Source organism: Grammomys surdaster, unplaced genomic scaffold (genome assembly GCF_004785775.1).
Source record: "Grammomys surdaster isolate TR1022 unplaced genomic scaffold, NIH_TR_1.0 271, whole genome shotgun sequence".
Lineage (NCBI taxonomy): Eukaryota > Metazoa > Chordata > Mammalia > Rodentia > Muridae > Grammomys > Grammomys surdaster.
The window spans coordinates 6,758,806-6,767,825 of NW_021604712.1; the positions used below are offsets into that span (position 1 = coordinate 6,758,806).

The window sequence follows — 9,020 nt, forward strand, 5'->3', positions numbered from 1 at the left end:
TTTCCACCTCTTGACAATTTTCTACAAGCCATGTAACCTCTTTGTAAACACTAATATACTTTTGAAACTATTACTAAATACTGTATGCTACTCTTCTTTGAAATCACATCTGGCATGTCTCCTGGTTTTAAGAACTCCCACGGTTCTGATTTCTCATTCTGAGTCTCAAGCGTAAGTCTGCAGGATATTTGGGATGCTAGTTGATATCTATGACCTAGACCACCATACCACTGGCCAGTGGTCTGCCTTGTGGGTAAGTTTAGACTTGTCTAGGAGGCAAGCAAAAGTATCCAAGCAGGGCATTCACAGGGAGAAACCTAGAAACTTGAGGGATCTTTGTGGGGAATGGCAAGTCGTTATCAGCATGAATCCCAAGTGCCTTAGACAGTACCCGGCCTTGTGCATGAAGACAACAGTAGATAGTGCTCCCCAGTGGCCAGCTGTGGCCGACATGTTTTCTCATGCAGTTTTCCTTAGATTTGTTTTGAGGCAGGATAGAGAGACAAGGAGAATGATAGGGACCTCCATGTGGACCACCCTATGAAGTAAGTGCCTTTATTGTCCCTTGGGCAAGTCAGCAACCCTAATGCCTTCATTTGTTCCACTTGTCCTTGCTTCTTGCCCCAGCTCAGTCAACATGATCATGGATGTCCTCTGGTTACCCTAGAGGGGCTTCCCTTTCCCATCACATTTATAATTATGCTGGCAGTTTTATCACCTGTGATGGTAAACACTGTCAAGTTGACCTGATTTTAAATTACCTAGGAGACAAACCTCTGGCATAACTATAAGGGGGTTTCCTAAGTGGGTTAACTGATGTGGGAAACCCGTCATAACTCCATAGGTAGAGCTGAAGACTAAGTAAAGAGGAGAAAGCAAGCTGAGCATAAGCCGCCCTTGCATTCTACTAGCTGACTGTAGAAGCAATGTGTCCAGCGGTCTCGTACTCCTGCTACCACGGCTTCCCCCTTCCTCACCATGATGGATGGACTGCAATCCCTCAAACTTTAAGCCAAAACAAAGCTCTCCTCTGCTAAGTGGCTTTTGATTTGGCATTTAGCCACAGAAATGAGAAAAACAACTGAAAGACAGTTATCCAAATCTTAATTATACTTAGTCCCGAGACTCACACATCACTCCAACCAGAAGACAGACCAGAAGACAGTGAGAGGACAGATAGACTCAGCACAGGAGGAAACGATTCTTAAAAAGAACTATGAGGCAGTGACATGTGAGCAGCTGTAAATGTGTAACAGGGAACTGAGGAAGGGCTAAAGTCCAAACTCCAAGATGTTGTGGCAGCTGACTGGATGATGGAGAGATTCCTCTAGATGTTCAAGCTGGAGCTGGTCCACAAGCATTGGATAAGAACAACCATCAGAGGCTGAAGGGTATGCACAGAAGAGTCAGAGGGCCCGGGCTCTCACAGGGAGACTATGCAAAGCTTGATAAGAAATACATAGGTCTGAATGGAAGGGATAAGGTCAATTGGCCTGCCTAGGCTGGAAAATAGCAATAGTCTCTTGCCCTCTGAGTACAAGACTATGGCATCAGTCACCAAATGCCCACCACACACACACACACACACACACACACACACACACACATTCACATTCTGATAGTGCAGGAGTCAAAAAAAAGCACAAATGTAGTGATAGAACAAGAAAGAGATAACCCCGAGATCCGGGGTTTCAAGTTTCAAGAGCTTACAGGACCCTCTACTGAACATGGTGGTCCCTATAAAAAATAACCATCCACATCCACATTTAGGGAAAATAAGTCTAAGGACACCATAGGAAACTGAGAGGATTCATACCTTTAAAGCTGGCCATTCTAAAATGTCAGGTTTTCCACCATAAAATTATTACCTAATACTGGAGTTGAGTTGCTACTGCTTACTTCAACATCCATGAGCACATACAGGAAGTGGATCTTTAAATTTTCTAATTCAGTGGGTTACCACCCTAAAACTCTGTCTTCCACCTCAATCCCCAGAACGGATTTTCTAGGGTGGGAACCAAGAGTCAATAAGGGCAGAGCTCAGCCTTGCCCCTCGGGTCGGGTGGTCAGTCATGCTTTTGAGACATGTGATGTATATGATTCTCTTGCCAATGTCTGCTCCCTTTTTTTTTTCATTCTGTGGTTATCCATCTTTGGGTACCGCATGAAATTCAGATTCAAGGTCATTCCTGCTGGTATCACCTTCTCACTCCTCTAGGGGTTATCAGGGCTGTAAAGGGCATTAACTCAGAACAAACAGATCTTTAATGCTGTGTTCGTGCTAACCTGACAATCACATGAACATGCAGATTCCTTTCCACAACATAGGGTACAAGTGTGTCGTTATAATATACATAGGAAAATACCACTATGTGTCCCTTCTATCCCTCATTAAAGCCATAGAACCCCACACTCCAAATCTAGTCTGCAATGGGAACTGTGTATATCACGGAAGATGTTTCTTCAAAGAAGAGTTTGGCTTAACACTGTTTCTTCAATGGCTGTGCAGTATTTAGAAGTCTATGTTCTCTGCATAGTGTTGAAATAAAAAAATAAATAAAAATAAAAAAAAACAGAGTTTTCTGAGTTTTCTCAGGTATCACTTCTCTATTCAAGTTCCTATAGGTCTCTGTCTCTGCCTGTCTCTGTCTCTCTGTAGCACCTTGCCCATGCCTCAAGTGAACCAGGAATGGAGTCCTGAACTTAAGATCTGGGTATCTGCTCTCTCCAAGAAAAATTTAAGAGACTCTGAGTTGAAATTTGGGCCAGGCTTCAAATGCTTGGTTCACTAGACTCCAAACAAACATAAAACCCAAGAATGACTTAAAATACACAAGACAAGCTGCAGCAGTCCTGAGTGGTAAATGCCAGTCCCTGGAGTATTTGGTTTGGTATGGTTTAGGTTTTTTGGCCTTTTTCCACGTGGTTCTAAGATGGCTGCAAGAAACCCCAGTACTGGATTCATACGTGTTGCTCAAAAAGGACAGGAAAATAAAACCTCCTTGTTGTGGTGTGTTCAGAAGATCTCTTCCCACTCCCTGAGTTTTCACGAAATAGGCTATTACTGACGCTCACCTCCACTCCTATCTCTGGACAAGAATGTGGCACCATTGTAACTAGAGGGGTGACAATGACTCATGTCCCAGACTTAGGTACAATGGCCCATGTGTGTCTATTAGTAAGAATGAGTGAGTAATAAGAGATAGTACACAAAGTGCAACACTCAGCTGAGTCCATTTTCTCAAGGCTATCACACTGTTCAAAGAATGTTCTATGTGGAAAGAACATTCCAAATGCAGAGCCACTACCTGCATGGAAAACAAAAAAAAAAAACGCTATTGGAAAAGAAATGTGCCTTTTAAGTGGCCCACTGGAGGACCTAGCATGTCACAAAGAACAGCGCAAAGAAGGGTTATTAACTGGGAGTCATTATCAGTCTCCTAAAAAATAATTCTCCATTCTCCAGGACTTTCCAGTGATAACCAGTGAGGCAGAGACATGGATAAGAGTAGTCTGAACGGGAGCTTTCACAGCACCGCTCTTTCCTGGCTGTTGAAAACTGCTCTATTTATTAATGCACATGCCACAGGTGCTTACAAATATCAATGCATTTTGTTGGCATGCTAGACAGAGGAAGTTGTTTGAGAGGAGTATATGTGTATGGGGGTGCAGATGTATGGAGGTATAGAGGCCAGAGGTCAAACTAGACTTCTCTTCCTCTGATGCTGTCCACCTTGTTTCTTGAGGCTTGGTTTCTCACTACATATGGCTTCCATATTAGGCTGTGTGGGGCAGCCAGTAAGTGTGAGGTCTACCTGTGTGTCCACCTCCTCAGCACTGGAGTAATCAGTGAAGGCCACCACATCCAGTTTTTACATGGATTCAGAGATCCTTATGTTTGTACAGCCAATTCCCTACCAAGTTAACCCTTGAAACCCAGAAGCATTGTTTTTGAAGATCTTTTCAAAATCTCTCATTTTGGTTCCATTTTCCTTTCTAGCCACTTTTTAAAATAATTTTTATTCACTTACATTCTGATTGAAGCCCCCCCTCTCAGATCGCAGCCATTTTTAAGTCGATCTGAGGCCCTCAAAGTCTATAATTCCAATGCAAGAAAGAAAAAAAAAAGGAAACAGAAAAATAAAACCCCAACAGCAATTAGTTGATGGGGGGAAAACAAGAGTTGGCATCATTCCAGTCAAGGAAAGAAACAAGATAGCCTCATAATGAGATTGTGCAAGTCTCAACTGGATGGCCAACATGCACTAAGCTATATCTACATACCCAGGTGTAAAACTAGCTAGAATTTGCACACTCAACACTTTCCCACCATAATACATGCTGTCTTCTTATGACTAATTACTGATGTGTCTCTCTGTGTCTCCTAGGAATCCTAAAGAGAGTAGGAGAAACCCCAACAAAACAAAAAACCAAAGCAAACAAGATTAGACCCAAAGAACTGATAACTGTCTTATGGTTATCTCTAGAAAGGTGTGTGGCATTTATGGACCATGATAAAAGGATAGCAGCTTCCCATACTTTATGCAGGACCACAAGAAGCCAGTGATGATGTGATAACTAGTCTCCCACAATAACCTGCATTTGGACCCAATACATGAGGAAGAACTTGCACACACAGGGCCATAGGGTGGGGTTCACTATGACTAGCTGCAGGTGGTTACACTGTATAACACAGCAGGGCTTCATGAGATGAACAGGACACTTCATGTGGTCTAAAAGTTGGAGCAGAGATCAGGTAGGAGTACCAGCAACTTGTATGGGATGGGCCCTGAGGAAGACAGCCATGAGAGCAGGGCAGATGAGTTCTGTGCACTAATGGTCTTTGCAAGTCTTTCAGAGGATGTAGTAGTTCTCCTTGGAAACAGGCTTCTTTCTCTATTTCTCTTGTAAAACTTTACACTCTGTCTCATACCGTTGGGTTATGATGACCCGAGACAGACAACAGGACAACCTCACGCCAATCAGCTGGAAAAATGTGACTGTAAACAGCATTCCAATTATGATGGCCATGTTTGCCTCCCAGAAACCTACCATCAGATCATAGCAGCCCCTTTGGTAAACTTTGGTGGCAGCTGCGGTCAGATTTTGTAGATCCTTGGCATTGCAGTCAGTTTCATCCTTGCAGCAACTGTGGGGAATACCATGATTCAGGAAGTACGGGTTGTCATTCCAGTCTGTGTAGTTCTTCACACCACAGCACATCAGATTATACTGCACCTGGTCCACTGCCTGGCTCTTCCTATCATTGCTGTTATAATTCTGTATAGCATTGGTATAAATCTTCAGGAATTTGTTCTTGATCTCATGGTGAAGCAAAAGCCCTGAGACACTAGCAACAAGCTCAGCCAGGAACACCAGTAACAGAAACAGAGAATACAGTTTCAGCATCCATGGGCTTCCTCGGCATGCAGCAAAGCATCCAAAAAAAACAAAAATGATAATCATGGTACCAGTTCCAATGAGCACACCGGGAATATCTATGGCAAGAAGAGAGAGATACACGCCCAGAGTGAGGTTTCCCCAGACTCCAAAGACCAACAAGATAACCCCAGTGCTCCAAAAGCCAAAGCAGTAGATGAGGAGGAAGATTTTGAGACAGGATGCCACAAATTTGGTCTCCATTCTCCTCAGTGCCACAATACCGCTCTCAGAGAGAGAAAAAGCAGGATTTCCAAGTTGGCTCTTCCTATAAAATCCTTGCTGTAGGTTTGTTTAATTCCCCTGAGGCTAGAGTCACTGACCTCTGCTAGTCTGGATGGCAAAGGAAGACTCCAGGGAGTGAAGTTCTTGCTTCCTGTGTTTGGAGGACTGCTTTGCAGGAGATAGGCTTCGTTCTGGGAGGTGGATACAGTGGAAGGCTGGGGCCCCTGACTTCTTCCCCATTCGCCTTGTTCCTCTACCACTGGGTCATCAACTCATTCCCTCTTTCCTGCCACTGTCCCTCATTAGCGCTGTTCATTAGCATTTCCCCTTCATTTCTGGATTGCTGTTCTTCTCTCAAGCCCTAGCCCACCTGTAGTGTGGGGGATGGTATTGATGTCCCTTTTTCCCAAAAGGATATAGGCGTTAGCCCTTTTCATTGTCCCGCCCTGACATGTCACAGGTTGTCAAGCTATGGCCCTCTTGCAGCTGACCATCTATTTACATTGTGACATAATGAGGAACCCTGTGATCACCACACATAGGTGCTGGCAGAGACAAAGCAACTAAGGGGGAAAGCAAGGTTTTTGACAATGGCAAACAATCACCTAAGCTCCCAGTTTTGACTCTTACAGATTAAAAACAGTTGAAAGTTTTTCTCTCTTTTGTAAGCTGTCGTAAATTAGATGATGACAGATACGACAATTTGGAATTCATGAAAACGTGTCATAAAAGGTCTTGTAGATTTTTGCAACCTCTAACCTAGAGAGGCCAGCTGCATGAAGAATTCCATTTACCCTGAACTGTCAGGAAGCACAAAATACAGGGAGTAGGAGGTTTGAGCAGATGCAGGTGTAAAAAGTGAACTTTGACATCCCATCTTCCCCCCCAAAAAAAAAAATGTGCTTTCAACAAAATCAGTGGGATCCTAACGATAGCCAGCACCAAGCTACAAGACAAGTGATCTCTGTAACCTCTAGGCATTTGAACCAACCAAGGTAGAACCCTGTCACAGTGACACAAAGAATAACTGAATTTCTAACCCACAACCTCCTGGGCTTACAGAACAACAGGTGTTACCCACAGCTAAGCTTTAGGTACAAATTTTGCTGCAGTGGATAGGTAGCCCAAGGAACACTGGGGAAATCCTCCATCCTTTTCTTTTCTGTTCTTTTCTTATTTTAAATTATTCATTTCCTCAAATACAGATGGACCGTAGGTTGTATCTCTGTTACTGTCATAACAGTTATTTCAGATGGCCCTCAGAAAAACCCTAGCACAGGGTAGGTAGGAACCTATAGTAAAAACATATTCTAGGCAGTCACTTGTTGCACTCCTAATTAAGAACAGTTGAAGGTATCTGGTAAGGCTTCTTATGTTCTTAGTAAGAATTCTGAAGCTAAGACAGTTACTCAGAACTGTCTCTTGGACTCCTGAGCACAAGCCCAGGTGAGCATCAGCAGAACTGTTCTTGCTGAACTTGAAAGTGGGATTAACTGTTTGACTTGCCCAATGGTGACAGCCACAGGAGCATAAGAGGTAAGGAGGATAAGAGCATGTCCCCAAACTGGTAGCATCTACTCTTTGAACCCCACACTATTGGGCATTGTGATAGCTAATATTGTTAGTTTTTCTACACTAACTTTTCCAACATTTGATCACATGTTGATATAGCTGTTTTCTGCATGTATTTTTAAACGTGATTGATGTTCGCATGAGTAAACTCTATATGTAGTAGACTACCTTCCACAGTATGAGTGTGTATTATACAAGGGACAAGTCTCTCCTGAGCAGGAGGAATTGGCACATGGGCTGTAACATCAACTCTTCCCTAAGTCTCTGGGCTGTATGCTTTAGGTCTCCCATGGAGGCCATGGGTCATTTCTCTGTGAAATGCGTCAGGAACAAGTCTGTGGCCTCAAGTTATCTCCCATACTAAAAGGTATGTGTGTTGGAGATAACTTGTCATTTTCTTGTTTAAGAGGAAAATTGCGGATAACCATAATTTTGTTCTTATAAAATAATAAGCCAGATACAACAGGGAATGAGCAGAGCTTGTCACAGGGGCAGGAGAAATGCAGAAAAAGCCTCTGGCTCCCTTGTGCTCACTACAAAGCCTGGAAGGTCATGCAGTGTTCTATACACTACAACAGAAACCAAAAATAAAGTAGCAATGAGGGAAGGTTGCCCAATCTTTTTGATGGACAATGAAGAAAGCATAGACTAAAAATGGAGAAAATAGGGTTTTGCATCTAAACAAAAGTGACTGAGACTATGACACATCATGGGGCTCACTAATGGGTTACTGTGGGACTTTTCAGGGAGCTTAAAATTTCATTTTTAAATTTTTTATTGCCATATATGGTCCTCATGTGAATGACTGATTGAAGGTGATCACAGAGCTTCCCGCTGCACTAAGTTAAAGCACTAGCACTGGCTTCTTGAAGAAATGTAGTGCTCCTAGGGATTCCTGTTTCAGGGAAATAATTACAGTGTGTTAGGGGCGAAATGGTGTTTTTGTGGTAGCCTATGTCTAATAATTTATAGAATAGACACAAACAAAAAGTTCAAGATTGGAAGATAATAATCACAAAGTATTACCATGTTGGGCGTCATTGACAGAACTATCCTTTCTGGGTCTGAGACATTATTTGTTTGCTAGTTTTCCGTTTGTCTCTCTTGACCTCTATTCTCCAAAGTCCTACAGTAAGTCAGATCCCTCTTCCTTTCTCTCATACGTACAAAATGACTTCAGTTACTGCCCAGCTGGGGCTGACCTCCACAGTATAGCCTTGCAATGCACTTGAATGTCCCAGGGGCACATCAACAATTCAACAAATCACTCTTCTACTTGCTCTGACTTCCCTCCTGTATTTCTCATGTCCACACTTGCATTTCCAGTCAGCAACCCAGAAAACTGGTACTTGCCCTTTCTCCTCGCCTGTAACAACCAATCGGTTACAGGCTGTGACAGCCATTCCTCCCCCAACCAAGTCTTACAGACCATTCCATCCTGCCCATCTCACTGTGGCTGCCTTGATTCAGTACAGGCTGCCAGGATCTCAGAAACAGATTCTAACTGATCCACCTTGTTTTCATAGAAGAGAAGTTCCAGCCTACTCAATTTTCCAGTTGTGCCTCCTCCTGGATGCATTAATGCCTTTAAGGTGCATGGTATATTATTGGATGGATGGATGGATGGATGGATGGATGGATGGATGGATGGATGGAAGAATGGACTAGTAAGTTAATAGACCCAAAAGCAAGAGTAGCCCATTTAATCTTGGGACAGCAAAGAGATCTTTACAAACTATGTGACAGTTGTATTAGGCTACAAGCACTGATATAAAACCACTTCA

The 9,020-nt window shown here is 43.1% G+C and overlaps 1 pseudogene across 1 annotated transcript; it reads right to left on the minus strand.

Annotated features, from left to right (window-relative positions):
- Positions 1-4,483: 4,483 nt before the first annotated feature.
- On the minus strand, positions 4,484-6,035 carry LOC114628792 (annotated as a pseudogene). Its single transcript, XR_003712536.1, has one exon. The product of XR_003712536.1 is annotated as a tetraspanin-7 pseudogene (transcript).
- Between the last annotated feature and the right edge of the window lie 2,985 nt (positions 6,036-9,020).